Source organism: Triticum urartu, chromosome 7A (assembly GCF_056163025.1).
Source record: "Triticum urartu cultivar PI428250 chromosome 7A, HENAU_Tu73, whole genome shotgun sequence".
NCBI lineage: Eukaryota > Viridiplantae > Streptophyta > Magnoliopsida > Poales > Poaceae > Triticum > Triticum urartu.
This window is the reverse complement of record NC_141879.1, coordinates 451,835,103-451,852,297: the sequence shown is the minus strand read 5'-3', so window position 1 is coordinate 451,852,297 and position 17,195 is coordinate 451,835,103.

Genomic DNA, 17,195 nt, shown 5'->3' with positions numbered 1-17,195 from the left:
GGCAGGTTGCTGGGTGTGCTCCTGCTGCCATCATCTGAGGAACTTGAGGGGCTAGTGCCCTCACTCAGCTACACTTGCTGCTCTGACAAGTTTTGGCTGTCACTCTGGTCTGACATGTTGCAAACTGACTGCTGACCCTGTGAATAGATTATAGAGGAGATAGATTGGATGAGCATCACAAAATGCAGAGATTTTTGCAAAAAGAATGATCCAAAAACTTAGTTTTAGTTTCCCACTGAAATCATCTCGGATCTACCAATTTTCAAACTCGGTGATACCGAAGCAGTTTTGGAACCTAAACTAGTGAACTCGGTAGGACCGAGTCACAGTTCGGTGGCACCGAGACTGCTAGGGTTTCACTGAGTTCAAAAATTGGTCACACCGATAAGTAATTCTCGGTCAGACCGAGTCTCACTTGTGCAATGGCATAAGCCAAATCGGTGGGACCGAGTTTTTCAACTCGGTGGGTCCGAGATGGTTTCGGCGGAAACCTAAACCTAGAATTTTCGTATCAAACCTAATCTATGAGCGTTTTGACTGGATAGAAGTTTCTCAATCGTGGCAAGAGTCAATACAATCACAATGTGCTAGGAATCAGATTGAGGAATAGCACAGAGATCAAGTCCATACCCTAGTTCGGCGGGGACTTGCTATAGCGGCAACGGCGGGGCAGAATTCCCGTTGACGGCGACGGAGACCAGCGACTGGAGGCTGCTGGCGGCGAGAAGACGATCCGGAGACCTCGAGGGCAGAGCAGGCTATCGCGCGGGCGAAGGGGTTCGGAGAAATTTCCAAATTTTGCCCGTGACTATATATAGCCTGACCCTGTCGGTGTGACCGAGTTGAACAACTCGGTGGCACCAAGATTCATAACTGCGTGCAGTTACTGAAACTCGGTGAGACCGAAAGGTTCAAATCGGTTGCACCGAGATCGAAAACCTAGATCAACTTAATGATCTCGGTAGGACCGAAAGTGGGGTATCGGTCAGACCGAGAATCATAAAGAGGTTTTGGAAGTTTAAGTCTATGACGAATCGGGGACTCCGAGCGCTCCTCACACAGAGTGGTTCGAATCTGACTTGATCAAATTTTATGATGCAGCATGAATAGAGTTTGAGACGAGAAAAGCATAGATAGCCAGAGGAGGTTCTTAGGCATTCTTGTCCATCCACTTGGCAAAAGAAGATAAAGCCAAACAATCAAAACAACAAGTGGATGTCCTCGAATGAGTAAAATATGCAATCAGCATGCTCACACAATAAGATGGCAAATGAAATATGTGGCAAGGCATGCACAACCAATTCTAGCATCTATCAAGCAATTTACGATGACTAGGTCATCTATATATGAGCATATTGACTTAGGAGTCAAGTGAGAACACTTGATCGTAGGTCATACTCATCGTTTAAGCTCAAGTGGGGTTACCACTTTTACATAAAGCATTGTTTTGTTCACATCTTTAGAGTTGCTTTAGCTCAAGTCTTAGAGTAAAGCTCCCCCTAGATGTGATATCCCCCCTAAGAGGGATGAACTAACCTTGGGTTTTGTCGATGATGACTTCATGTAGATATTGAAGATGTGGATGCTCAATGTTGATGTAGATCTCTTGGAGCTATCCATTTGAGTGAATTGCACTTTCAATACCTACATGGGTTAGTCCCACAAGGAACAAACAAGGATATCCATAGACATAGAGTGATGCACACAAAAGATGATGTCCATGAAAACTTTTGGGTTACCTTGTCCCTTGTCTTACCAACAAGAGGGTTTGTGACTCCTTGAACTAGTGCAAGATGTGGAAGTTGATTGCACTTGTTCTTGCCAAAATGATTAGAGTGAAGTATGTTGGCGGAGTCACCCTCAAGAACTCTCTAGTTCTTCTTCTTTTGGATCCACATCATCTTGATGGGAATCCTTGGAGTTGTAGTCGTACTTGATGAAGTGGAACTTGAAGAAGTCTTGGGAATCCACTTGACTAAGGTCTTAGGAGCTTCTTCAAATGCATCAATTTCCTCTTGAAGCTTGTCCTTGCCTTTTTGCTCGTAGTCTTGTGGTGGAAGATCATCTTGAGCTTGTGTCCCCTTGAAAGAAGTATACTTCTCTTGTTGAGGGACAAACTTTGTCTTGGGGTATTGATCTTCTTCCCACTCAACTCCATTGGCATTGAACTTTTGTTCAAAACCAATACCTTGATTCTTCCGGTGCATTCCTTGCTTGCGCACAATTTCCTCGAATTGCTTACTCCTGGCAAGGCTTTTGTACACTCCTTTCTCTATAATTCCCTTCAATAAGCTATTTTCTTGCTCAAGTGTAACTTGGCTAAGAGAATCATTAGTGGAATCAAGAGAACTACTAGAAGCAACAATATTGGATTTAGCATGATCATTGTTACTACTAGAGGAAGAATCTTTCTTGTTAGACTTGACTTGAGGCATGTAAGTGGATAAGAGTAAACGCTTGGCAATGTAAGAAGAACTTTTCTTGCGGAGATCATCATTGATTGCCTTTAAGAACTCATGCTCTTGCTCAAGATTGAGCTTTTCAAAGCGTAGTTTCTCATGAGCTCTTAAAAGTTCTCGATGATCTTCGAAGATAGTGTCTTGAGCTAACTTAAGAGTTTTTAGTTCTTTAGTTAGAGCCTCAATCTTCTCCTTATCATTGTCATTCGTTTTATCTTGATTAGCATGATTAATTGGTCTTTCATCATAGTATTCATCACTAGAGTTGTCACCAAGCAAATCATCACCTAACAAGTCATCTTCATCACTATTGAAATCAACATACTCGGGGTGTGTTACCTTAGGACCTTTGGCCATGAAGCATCTTCCAATTCCTTCATTTGGTGAGTCAAATATGTCGTAGGAGTTGGTTGACACAAGTGCTACACCGGCAACACCTTCATCTTGAGTATCTTCGGAGTTGGAGTAGTAACTTCTCTCGGAGTGGCTGTCGGAGTCAGAGCCGGATACCCATTCACCAACATGAGCTTGATGTCTTCGTCTTGTGTAGCTCCTTGATGATTTTTCCTTCCTTTCCGAATCCTTGCTTCTCCGTGAGTATCTTCGTTCATAACGATCATCTCTACTCCTTCTCTCTCTTGGTGGTGATCCTTTGCTTCTTCTTTTTGGAGAATTTTCTCTTCTCTTGTAGGGAGCCGTACACTCATTGGAGTAGTGTCCGGGTCTTCCACAATTGTAACAGTTTCGCTCTCGACTAGAAGATCTTTTGTCATTGTAGGACCTTGACTTGGAGCTTCTATCTTTGCTTCTACTCTTGTAGAACTTGTTGAAGTTCTTCACCGTTAAGCTCAATTCTTCATTGAAGTCTTGTTTATCACTTGATGATGTAGGGGCTTCACATGAGGCTTTATAGGCACCACTTGACTTGTTGTGAAGTTCCTCTTTATCCTTAAGTGACATCTCATGAGCAACAATTCTTCCAATCACTTCCGTTGGCTTGAGATCTTTGTAATTGGGCATCATTTGGATCAATGTGCACACGGTATCATATTTTCCATCCAAGGCTCTTAGGATCTTCTTAATGATGAATTTATCGGTCATCTCTTCACTTCCTAAGCCGGCAATCTCATTTGTGATGAGAGCAAGCCTAGAGTACATTTCAGCGACACCTTCACCATCCTTCATCTTGAACTTGTCAAGTTGGCTTTGAAGCACATCCAACTTGGATTCCTTGACGGAGTCGGTACCTTCGTGCATATCAATCAAAGTGTCCCAAATTTCCTTTGCATTCTCAAGGCGGCTGATTTTGTTGAATTCTTCGGGGCACAATCCGTTGAAGAGAATATCACAAGCTTGAGCATTGTATTGCAACATCTTCAACTCATCTGCGGTAGCTTCATGGTTTGGTTCTCTCCCATCAAAGAAGTCACCTTGCAAACCAACACACACAATAGCCCAAACAGCGGGGTTATGTCCAAGAATATGTATTTTCATTTTATGCTTCCAACTAGCAAAATTAGTACCATCAAAGTAAGGACCTCTACGGTGATAATTTCCCTCGCTAGACGCCATACTCTCCTAGGTTGTGAAACCAAGGCTATGACCACCAAAAGCTATGGAGATCAAGCAAATGGAGACCAAAGCTCTGATACCACTTGTAGGATCGAAAGTATGTCTATAGGGGGGGGGTGATTAGACTACTTGACCAAATAAAAACTTAACCTTTTCCCAATTTTAGTTCTTGGCAGATTTTAGCTATTCTAGGACAAGTCAAGCAATCATCACACAATTCAAGCAAGCATGCAAATAGTTTATGGGCAGCAGAAAGTAAAGCATGCAACTTGCGAGAATGTAAAGGGAAGGGTTTGGAGAATTCAAACGCTATTGGAGACACGGATGTTTTTCCCGTGGTTCGGATAGGTGGTGCTATCCTACATCCACGTTGATGGAGACTTCAACCCACGAAGGGTAACGGTTGCGCGAGTCCACACAGGGCTCCACCCAAGGGCAACGGTTGCGCGAGTCCACACAGGGCTCCACCCACGAAGGGTCCACGAAGAAGCAACCACCCACAAAGGGTCCACGAAGAAGCAACCTTGTCTATCCCACCATGGCCATCGCCCACGAAAGACTTGCCTCACTAGCGGTAGATCTTCATGAAGTAGGCGATCTCCTTGCCCTTACAAACTCCTTGGTTCAACTCCACAATCTTGTCGGAGGCTCCCAAGTGACACCTAGCCAATCTAGGAGACACCACTCTCCAAGAAGTAACAAATGGTGTGTAGGTAATGAACTCCTTGCTCTTGTGCTTCAAATGATAGTCTCCCCAACACTCAACTCTCTCTCATAGGATTTGGATTTGGTGGAAAGAAGATTTGAGTGGAAAGCAACTTGGGAAGGCTAGAGATCAAGATTCATATGGTAGGAATGGAATGTCTTGGTCTCAACACATGAGTAGGTGGTTCTCTCTCAGAACATATGAGTTGGGATGATGTGTGTGTTCTGATGGCTCTCTCACTGAATGAGAAAGAGGTGGAGGGGTATATATAGCCTCCACACAAAATCCAACCGTTACACACAATTTACCAATCTTGGTGGGACCGAATCAGAAAACTCGGTCTGATCGAAATAGTAAACCTAGTGACCGATAGGAATTTCGGTGGGACTGACATGCAACTCGGTAGGACCGATTCGGTTAGGGTTTGGGCATAGCGTAATCTCGGTGAGACCGATTACACAAACTCGGTGAGACCGAATTTGGTAATTAGCTAACCAGAGAGTTGGTCAGGCAAACTCGGTGGGACCGATTTGCTCTTTCGGTGAGACCGAGTGGAACTCGGTGAGACCGAAAAGTTACAAAGGGGAAACACTGAGTTTACATTGCAATCTCGGTGGGACCGATTCGCTCTTTCGGTGGGACCGAAAAGTTACAAAAGGGAAACAGAGAGTTTGCAACCCCATCTCGGTGGGACCGAGATCCTTATCGGTAGAACCGAATTGCTAGGGTTTGACAGTGGCTAATGACAAGTGAAACTCGGTGGTGCCAGATAGGAAGAATCAGTAGGACCGAGTTTGGCTTAGAGTTTAGGTCATATGTGGATATGGGAAAGTAGTTGAGGGTTTTGGAGCATATCACTAAGCACATGAAGCAAGAGGCTCATTAAGCAACACCTCATCCCTCCTTAATAGTATTGGCTTTTCCTATGGACTCAATGTGATCTTGGATCACTAAAATATAAAATGAAGAGTCTTGAGCTTTTGAGCTTGAGCCAATTCTTTGTCCTTAGCATTTTGAGGGTTCCACTTTCACATCCATGCCATGCCAATCATTGAGCTTTCCTGAAATAATCGTCTTGGAATAGCATTAGCTCAATGAGCTATATGTTGTTATGAATTACCAAAACCACCTAGGGATAGTTGCACTTTCACGGTGATACAGAGCACTTGATCTTGGAGCTTGAGACGAAGTCTTGTTCTGAAAGCCTGGGTTGGGTGGGTGGGAAGATCCATTGCCACCTTTGCTCTTCTGCTGATAAGGCCGACGGAACTGAGGAGGAGGCAGCCAATACTTTTGCTGCTTAGTCACCACTTGAGTTGAGGAAGAAGGAGTTGCATCTCTGACTCGCTTCTTGGAAGCATCGCACTTGAGTTGAGCAGTCTCTTGCTTCATTGCCCTATTGTAGAACTCATCGTACTTCTTCGGCTCAAAAAGGACGAGAGCTAGTTGGAGATCTTCTCTGAGGCCACCCCTGAACTGATAAATCATGCTCTTCTCGTCAGGGACGTCTTGCTTGGCGCAACGAGCGAGCCTCTGGAACAGAATGTTATACTGGTAAACAGACAAGCTGCCTTGCTTCAGGTTGCGGAATTCCTCACGCTTGCTTTCAACAACACTCTAAGGAATGTGACGAGCTTTGAAGTCTTGACGGAATTCATCCCAAGTAATCACACCGCCTCCTCTGGAATCTTTGTATTGCTGAAACCATTCTGCAGCTTGGTCTTTGAGTTGGAAGGAGGCAAACTTGACAAAGTCCTCAGGCCTGGCGTTACTGCACTCGAAATGCTTGCAGATATCCAGGAGCCAATCATCAGCGTTTGAGGCCTCGACACAGTTGCTGAAGGTCTTTGGCTGGTTAGCAAGGAACTGGTTGAGTGTAGCAAACTGATTCTGATTGTTGCCATGGCCATGATTCCCTTGGTTGCGCTCTTGTAGAATTTGCATGATCAGTTGCGTGTTTGCATTGGTAGCGGCCATCACAGCTTGCCATGCCTCCGGAGGTGGAGGTGGTGGTGGCGGATCCTGATTCTGATTCTGACCCTTAGCGGGAGCCATCCTGAAGAGGGTGACATCCGTTAGCATCTTGGCAGACATATATTGAAGGTGAATCCAACAGATAGAAATTGCAACATAAAGTCTTCACATCCGAACAAAATGAACGAATGAATTCCAATTGAAATGGTCACATTTCCATAAATTGAGAAGCCACTTAGATGGAGGAAGAAGAATAAAACAACAAGGTACGGACATGAACAAATACTTGGTGAGGATTACCCAATCACAAACCAAATATCCGTGGAAGAAGTACTAGAGCTACAAGAATTCCCACCTATGAAACTCCCGAACCTTTCCGGTTATGCAATAAGGTGTTGGGGATACAGGGGAAGCATAATATCTCACCCAAAGCTAGCAAATCCTACATCTAGCTGTATCCATCCTTCAACACATAACCAAGAAACCTTCGGAATCATTTACCTCAACCTTCGAAAAGCATCCGTTATACGAGTTATGGCAATACTCCCGAACTCCCGTCCCAGTACTGGGTGGCGTCGAGGTTATCTCACCAACAACTGCATAAAGGAGATTTTCAATGTCGGCGAAACTCAGGTATTCCAGAATCTCAACGATAAAATTCTGGCAACAACACCTCGGAGCTCAACTCCCCGGGACACTTCCACAACCCCTAAATGTCAGGAGGCACCAAGAACAATGTTCTCATCACAAAACCATCGGAACGATTCCAAGATACCCGCATGATCCTAAATTTTTTTAGTGAAATTTGAGAAGATAAGAGTCAAAACTCTACGTCAGGATGCCTCACCAGAGAGACGAAGGGGCCGAGGAGTAAAAAGAATTCCTAACTCTCCGATATATATAATCCTAAATGACTCAAAACATTTTTCTAGACTCAACAACGCCAATGATTCGATCAAGCAGGGGGCTCCTAAAGTCCGGGAAGGCTCTGATTACCAACTTGTAACGCCCTCGATGCGGCTATATCTCCCACGTGTCGAACCACGACTTAGAGGCATAACCGCATTGAAAGCAATGTCGCAAGTGAGGTAATCTTTGCAAACAACCCATGTAATACATAAAGGGAAAGAGATACATAGTTGGCTTACACTCGCCACGTCACACAATGCATAAATAACATTACATTCATCCAAATACACTCAAGGTCCGGCTACGGAACCAAAATAAAGATAAACCCCAAATGCAACATAGTCCCCGATCGCCCCAACTGGGCACCACTACTGATCATCTGGGAAAGACACGTAGTATCGTCCTGAGTCCTCAACGAACAGCCACTTGAGCTCATTTGAATCACCTGGAGCGGTATCATCGGTCCCTGCATCTGGTTTTGGAAGGAATCTGTGAGTCACGGGGACTCAGCAATCTCACACCTCGCGATCAAGACTATTTAAGCTTATAGGTAAGGTAAAGGTATGAGGTGGAGCTGCAGCAAGCGACTAGCATATATGGTGGCTAACATACGCAAATGAGAGCGAGAAGAGAGGGCAAAGGCACGGTCGAACAACTATGATCAAGAAGTGATCCTAGAACAACCTAAGTCAAGCATTACTCCAACACCGTGTTCGCTTCCCGGACTCCGCTGAGAAGAGACCATCACGGTTACACACGTGGTTGATGCATATTAATTAAGTTAAGTTTCAGGTTATCTACAACCGGACATTAACAAATTCCCATCTGCCCATAACCGCGAGCACGGCTTTCAAAAGTTCAAATCCCTGCAGGGGAGTCCCAACTTAGCCCATCACAAGCTCTCACGGTCAACGAAGGATATTCCTTCTCCCAAGACATTCCGATCAGACTCGGCATCCCGGTTACAAGACATCTCGACAATGGTAAAACTAAACCAACAAAGCCGCCCGAATGTGCCAACAAATCCCGATAGGATCTGCACATATCTCGTTCTCAGGGCACACTCAGATGAGCCAGACGTCGGGTAGGCCAGCCCAGAGTTGCCCCTGGTAGCCCCGGACATCGCTCGGTTGGACCAACACTTAGAGAAGCACTGGCCCGGGGGGTTAAAATAAAGATGACCCTTGAGTCCGAGAAACCCAAGGGAAAAGGCTAGGTGGCGAATGGTAAAACCAATGTTGGGCATTGCTGGAGGAGTTTTATTCAAGGCGAACTGTCAAGGGGTTCCCATTATAACCCAACCGTGTAAGGAACGCAAAATCCAGGAACATAACACCGATATGACGGAAACTAGGGCGGCAAGAGTGGAACAAAACACCAGGCATAAGGCCGAGCCTTCCACCCTTTACCAAGTATATAGGTGCATTAAGATAAACAGGATAATATTGTGATATCCCAACAATAAACAAGTTCCAACAAGGAACGATCTCCAATCTTCACCTGCAAACTAGCAACGCTATAAGAGGGGCTGAGCAAAGCGGTAATATAGCCAAACAACGGTTTGCTAGGACAAGGTGGGTTAGAGGTTTGACATGGAAATTTGGGAGGCATGATAAGCAATTGGTAGGTATCGTAGCATAGGCATAGCAAAAGAGCGAGCATCTAGCAAGCAAAGATAGAAGTGATTTCGAGGGTATGGTCATCTTGCCTGCAAAGTTCTCAGAGTTGACTTGATCCTCGTAAGCGTACTCAACGGGCTCCTCGTTCATATACTCGTCTCCCGACTCTACCCAAGCAAGAACAACAAACAAAAAGGAACACAATCAACCACGTGCAATGCTCAAGCAACATGATGCAAACATGGTATGATACGCGGGATGCGATATGTGATGCATAGGCATGATTTGGAATTGAACGATTGAACCTAGCCTCAACTAGGAAAACCAAAAGTGCCACTGGAAAGGGGAGGTGATTTTGGTTGAAATTGATATAAAGATCACAGGAATCGGATGCACGGTTTGGAAATGGCAAGCAAAACAAATATGGCACCGGCCTGCGATAAACAGCAAGTAGCCTTCTAAATGCATCAAGATAAATAAGATACTGCACTCAAACATGGCAACAAAATACATGGCAGCGATCCACTCATGATGCTTGAAAAAAGATGAACACTGAGCTACGGCTAACTCAATCAATAGCAGGTTCAAACAAGCATGGCAAAAGTGCAAAAGATAATAGGTTTCAGACTTAGTGAAATTATCAACAAGTCAGGATTTTATCATCAGGAAGCAATGTTTAGAGAACGAAAGCTTCATGCTATAGGAACATATCATGGCAAAGCAAGGCATGGCATAAAGATACTCAAAGCATACAACAAAAGTCCCTTAGTGACCATTAGCCAAAAGGGATCAGAAAATACAATTGCAAGCATGTGAACATAGCAAAAACATAAACAGATTCAGACTTTGTGAAAACCGGAGCATGCAAAATAGATAACAAGTAGGCATGTTTACTAGCTTGATGCACTCACCACGAGGCATTGCATGATAATCTAAGCATACACCCAGCAAGTAGACATGGCATAGAACCTAGACATGGCAAGAACAACAACATAGCATGCACGGATCAAAAACAACAAGCTTGGCAAAATTGCAAAACATGTTAACAATCTGCCAGAAACATTTTATAGCAAAAGAAGAGCTCGATTGACTCAAGCTAGGGTGCTCCATAATTGCAAACAAAGACATGGATGGATAGAGCACAACATTATCTATAAAACATCCTTACTGATCATGCTCAAAAGAGGCACGGATCACTAGGAAACAACATGAACATATGGCATAAAAATAATGACAGGGCAAGGACTCAGTGAAATTCTAAGTCCCTGAAATCAGCATCATTGAGTAAGCTACTTTGCATGCTTGTGCTGGTCACCAAAAAGATTACAAAAATACATGGCATACACCCCTTTAAAGATGGCATGGCATTCTACAAAACACATGTAGAGCTCAGGATCATAGCATGCACACATTAATCATGGAAAAAATGACAAAAGTGCATTTGCTGAAACAGATCTGAAACTATCGTCACATAGCCCTCTTCCAACAGCATTTCGGGCATCAAGATGAGCTCAACTAAAAATGATGCAATGAGATGAAATGATGTACTTGTCGAGATGAACATTTTGATATGCTACACGCACGAAATGGAGCCACGATGAGGAAGTTATGATGCATCAATGTATGCAAAATATCTAGGGTTTGGGGGGAAAAAGTCAACCGAAACTTCTCGGATCCAGATCTGGGGCGGATTACGAGGTTCGTCGGCGCTGGAGTTACTGTTCACCGGCGACGGGGACGCGGTCGGAGGAGGATGCCGGAGAGGAGGGGTCGCCGGGGCCGGAGTGCGGCGAGGTCGCCGGAGCGATGAGCGGCGGCACGGCGCCGGGCGAAGATGCGGCGGCTCCGGCCAGTTGCCGGCGCGGGCGGCACGCAGCAGCTCTCGGGCGGCGTGGCGGGGAAGGCTGGGCGGCGTAAGTAGATGTAGGTGGCGACGGGGCGACGTGGGCCGCGGGGCCCGGCCACGGGCTCGCCGGGCCGCGCGGTGGAAGTAGGCGGCGGAGCCACATGTCGCTCGCTCACTGGATCATGGCGGTGTCCGGCGCGCAGGCGGACATGTCCGGCGGCAGTGCGAGCGGATTTTTAGGGTTAGAGTGGTTTTGGATCCGGAATTTTCAGGGAGTGGCCTATATATAGAGGTAGAGGGAGCTAGGAAGCTCCAAATGAGGTGCGGTTTGCGGCCACGCGATCGTGATCGAACGCTCTAGATGATGGAAGGGGTTTAGGTGGGTTTTGGGCCACTTTGGAGGGGTGTTGGGCTGCAACACACACGAGGCCTTTTCGGTCCCTCGGTTAACCGTTGGATTATCAAACGAAGTCCAAATGGCACGAAACTTGACAGACGGTCTACCGGTAGTAAAGCAAGGCCGCATGACAAGTGCCGGTCCAATCCGAAAACGTTTAACACCCGCACACGAAAAGAGGTAGAAAGGGACACCAGAGGACATAGGAGCGCCGAAATGCAAAACGGACAACGGGGAAAATGCTCGGATGCATGAGATGAACACGTATGCAAATGCAATGCACATGATGACATGATATGAGATGCAAGACAAAGATAAAAACACACGAAGGCAAAAACCCAACAACGAGGAAATGACATAACTTAATGCCAGAAAAGGCAAGAGTCGGAATACAATTAAAGTAGTTACATCCGGGGTGTTACACAACCATCATTTCACTCTTCTCTCTCAGCTTCCTCTCTACCCAACCGTCGCTTATGCCTCATCTTTTTCATCATTTCTTCAAGAAAACCCCGACCTGCTTCTGCCATTGTTCTTCTCTCCCAAAGAAGGAAAGGTGAGCGCATCAATGGTGTTGATTCTGGCCAAGGCCCAATCTTGCAACCCCGAGACTGATCCTATAACTCCCTCTCTTTTCTTCTTTTGGGTTTGTGATTATGGTTTCTTTTATTTTATTTTTATTTGACAGTTTCTTGATGGACGCTGGAGCACCAGGCGAAGTGATGTCTATGGCTCCGGCCAAAACCGTCGAGGCTCATGGTACGAAGAAGCGCAAGCACCCCGCCGAGACTACCGCAGACAAGCTCAAAGCCATCGCCCTGTCCAAGCCCCCCCTCTCCGGGATCCCTCATTAAGCAAGTCCAGGTAATATCTCTTCTTGATGATCTTTTTCTCGATCTTGATCGTGTTTTTTCATCTAACACACAGTACTAGTACTAGTAGTACAACTTTCTGGGTGGTCTTGCATGTGATTTTTGTGTGCCAAATGACAGTTCTAAATTCCTCTTTTGACCAAAACATGCGAGAGGTTGACACTGATTTCTTATAGATTAATTTCAACTAGACTTTATGAACATCAATGCTACCTTTTAAGAGGGTATATTTGCCTCAGTAACTTGTGTTATGGATATTGCATGTAATCCCTCTGCTCTCATGCCTTTGAAGACATGTTCTAGTGTCTTTGTTCACTCATTTCTGTGCGTATATGTAGTCATATATGGAGTATAATATCGAAAATCATCTTATATTTCTGAACGGAGGTAGTAATAAAATATGGTTTTCTGTTTGAATTAGAACCAGGTCCGCGGTGGAGATGAAGTTCTCAAAGTCATGCCTTGTGAACTGGAAGACCTGATGATGAGTTCTACTGCTGAACTATCCAGCTGATGTGTCCTTGTCGCCACGTGTCCTGAACTAGTGTTTTCCTGTAGCATTGTTGTCAGGCGTGTTCTCGAGGCTGTACTTGACCACAACAATTTCCTAGCTGTGCCTTTGATTATGAAGGGTGTGGTTCTTGTAAATCTTCTCAACAAATCTGATGCGACATGTCTTCATCATCATGTTTGTGAGTGGAAAGACCACTCTGTTAGGTTCTCCATGGTTGACAAGATGGTGATGGTGCATGTAGACATCTCACACGAAGTCCATGGCCTAGTCAGTTATGCGGGGTTCATCCCGTAGGTCGGTGGCAAAAATAGTCTGCAGAGTTTAGTTAGTGCAACTTTGCTTGTCTGTAGTAAGTACTATTGTTCAGTACTTGATTTGTGTTTGTGAACCCTGTATTGTTTATTAGTACTGCCGCTTTTGGTGTGTGGTCAGTCCTGAGAACGATCTATGTTAATGTCTATTCACTCAATTCAGTCTGTATATTTTGAAGTATCCATATCATATTTTTTGTGAGGACGGTCTATAAATTACGGTTACACTCCAATATCTGTATGCATTGCAGGGTTTATCGCACCCACCAGGATTTCCAGCCCCATGGATGTTCGGTCCATACGATTTGTCACGACCTTTGGACTGTCCTGCTTGTGGGAGTAGGCGGGGCCCCTGCATGCCACGAGTAGTTGAACGATCAATCTTCTGTTTAGTACTTCAACATAGTGATTTCCTGGTAAGGATTCACTCGTGTCACATCAAGTAAATCTTATTGATTTACTGTCTAAATCTTATTGATTTAATGTCATGTTTTCTTTCTTTTCCTGCAATTTTATGTTGCAGGTTTTGCCATGTGACATTCATCACAGAATAAACCGTTTGGTTTGCTCTATGATGGCTATTTCTGCAGGTTTCACTTCTTATGTCGTGTCAGTAACGAAGGCACTGTCCATCACTTATATTACTGGAAAAAATTGGACCAGTCTGTTGTCTGAGTACAAACTGAATCCCTATGTTGAACTGCAGTTTGGTTTAACAAAAATGCCACAATTAGTCCTTCTCACGTTTAAAAGAAATGAAGAAAAAAACTGGATCACGGTCACGGATCCTAGTCAAGTTAGAAAGCTGATCATAGCAGACCAGACACGATCGCCGCTGTCTCGCACAGATCGAGCACCGACAGTTGCTCTAGCACTGACAGCGGCAGCAGCTCAGTCTGATCTAGCTAAGGATTGGGCACCGACCGCGTCAGCGGATTAGTCTGATCTACCGGAGGATCGGGCATCGACACCGGCACCTGCTCTGACACCGGCACCAGCTCTACAAGGAGCACCATCTCTGGCAGCAGCAGCGGCTTCGGCACTGTTGACACCTGATTTTGGCAAGATACAGATTGCAATGAAGATGGTCTCGAGTGAACGGGTTTTCAGCATGAAAAGATTTACGTCGCCGAGTGGAACCACTTTGATGTTTCGGTTATATTCATTCGACTTTATCTTACGGACCGAAACTATACTCCGAGTGGCATAATTCAATATTCCGAGTGGTTTTTGGCCAATCACCTCTTCAAGATGACCTCGGATGAAGGAGCACTCTTATGGAATTGTCTTCGTCTTGTCGAGGCAATTGATTTTTATATATAAATCATCTCAATCCGAGTTCATATGCAAAAGTTAGAGACAATACACTGCAGACCGAACCTCAACGGAAATATGGCGCGAGGTGCCAGACACTTGTCTGATAGGTTGCGGGAGTAATTCGGCCATCAAGACGGCCTTGAATCGAAAAACCTTCAACATGAAAAAGTTTTTTCTCGTCGAGCCGATCGTTTTTCATATAAAATTTGTCTCAATCCGAGGTCGTATGCAACCTGGAGAGGCAAATCAAGATCAGGCTGTGTTTTCAGTCGGGAAATCCGAGTGAAAAGTTTGCCATCCGAGTGAAAACCTGCCGATCGAGTAAAAGGTCGAGTGAAAAACTTATCGATCGAGTAAAAGATTGGCTTCCGAGTGAAAATATAGTAATCCGAGTGAAATTATCATCCGAGTGAAGTTATTCCGAGTGAAAAGATTACCATCGGAATGAAAACTTGACGTTTGAGTAAGATATTGCCTTCCGAGCGAAATATAGTCATCCGAGTGAAAGATTGTCTTCCGAGTGAAATTATAGTCATCCGAGTGAAAGACTCTAACATCCGAGTGAAAAGGTCCAGTCGGACGAAAAACTCTAATATCCGAGAGGATGAGCTCGGATCCGAGTGAAACTGAAGATGTGCCCGAAAGGTAATCCAGATGACCTCGGGTGGAAAAGTGATCAGCATGGAAGTTGTGCGCATCGTGAAAACGGTGAACTTTGGTTTTGGAGTCATTACCATATGAGATAGTATACGGCCTGTAAGTTCACTACGAGACTCGGACAATCCAGTCCGTTACATGACCGAGTCCGACTGGATATTAAAGATGGCTTCGTAGAATATTCAAGATGGTCTTATTTGGAAAAGTATTCAACATAAGGATTGTTCGTCTCGTCGAGGTGCACAAGTTTCATATTTGGGCCGTCCTGATCGGAGGTCATATGCAAGCTCGGCAGCCCGCGCAAGGAGGAAGACAGAAGTTGGGCCAGATTTAGACTGAATCCGAGTTGGAATAGAACAAGGACTCTAAGACGTGAATTGATGTAATTTTTTGTAAGGAAAGCCTAGATGAATCCTTTGCTTGTACGGAAGTCCAGCCGCCTCTTATATATGTTGGGTGTGATGGTCGATTGAACAACACACAATCGAACAAATCAATATACTACTTTTTTCATCTACGTTTTATCTCTCCATCGTTTTTCTATCTCGTTCTTCACTGTTCTTCGTGTTTGAGAGCTGCGAATCCCGAGGCTCTAGGGGCAAGCGAATCGACCTAGGTCAGCCCATAGCCACCGCACTCCCTGACGGGGTCCCTCCCGGGGGTGTGGGGTTTTCGGGTCTGCAAAAGCGCCTGTCGACTGTCTTGCGTATCGCGCTGTCGGTCGGGTCTCCTTCGACGTGAGCTGCGGTGCATCACCCCCGGCGTCGAGGGTACACGTGACGTATTCGTGTGTCAACACACTTTTTGGCGACTCCGCTGGGGATCGAAGATCAATCATCATCATCCACCATGTCCGATCTTCCCAAGCCATCTGAGGTAGACGCCGATAACATCATTAAGCCCAGTCTTGATGAGATATCGGCCGATCATCGCCAAGTCTATGAGGAGTACAAGAAGGCGCGCGAGGAGAAGGACCTGCAGGAGTTCCTTGCAAAATTCAAGAAAGATCGCCAAGGCAACATCACTCCGATTGAAGAAATCAAGTTCCCTCCTCTTCAAATTGAACAGGTTAAACCCTCTGTAAGTACTGCCTTTTCTCCTGAGCAGTGGGCTGAGATTGAAAGTCGTATTGCTGATGGTAACAATCTAGTCTATCAAACTTTTATAGAAAATACTAATGCTCAGAAGAATATATCTCAATCGTCTAGTGGTAATAATGGTGTAGCTGCTAGTGTGCAAAACCCTAATCTGGCTTTACCTATTGCATCGGCGCCTCCCGCGCCGATGACTTATTATCCTACCCAAACAAATCAGATTGTGGCTACACCCATTAATCCTATTATGAGCATGATAGGTTCGGTGGCAACGCCGAACCAAACTCTACCTACAGCTACAACCACTCGACCACTACCAAATTATGGGTCGACATACATGCCACAATTCCTACCTACAGCTAGTAACCATACTCTTCCTATGTCACTGCCACAAGCTTCATCGTCCACTACGGATGATGGTCTAGCTAATCTTAGAGAGGAGATGGCTAAGATGCTTAGAGAGAATTTTGGAGTTGAGTTACCTCGGAATCGGATTTACCAAAAGCCGTACCCCGAGTACTTTGATGCCATCCAGTGCCCTCCGGGATATAAGATTCCAGATTTTGTTAAGTTCAATGGAGAGGGAACAAAAACCACATGGGAGCATGTTAGTCAATACTTAGCACAACTAGGTGAAGCAGGCTCACTAAATGAGTTGAAAGTGCGTTTGTTTCCTTTATCTTTAACTGGTACTGCATTTTCATGGTTTTCTTCTTTACCACATGGTTCCATTCGGGTTTGGTCGCAGCTAGAGCAGAAATTTCATGATCACTTTTATAGCAGCGACAATGAACTCAAGTTATCACATCTAACATTGGTTAAACAGAAGCATGATGAATCGGTCTCCGATTACGTCAAGAGATTCAGAGAAACAAAAAACCGGTGTTTTAGTTTGGTGATAACCGAGAGAGACTTGGCAGACCTAGTGCTGAGTGGTTTGAGAACTCC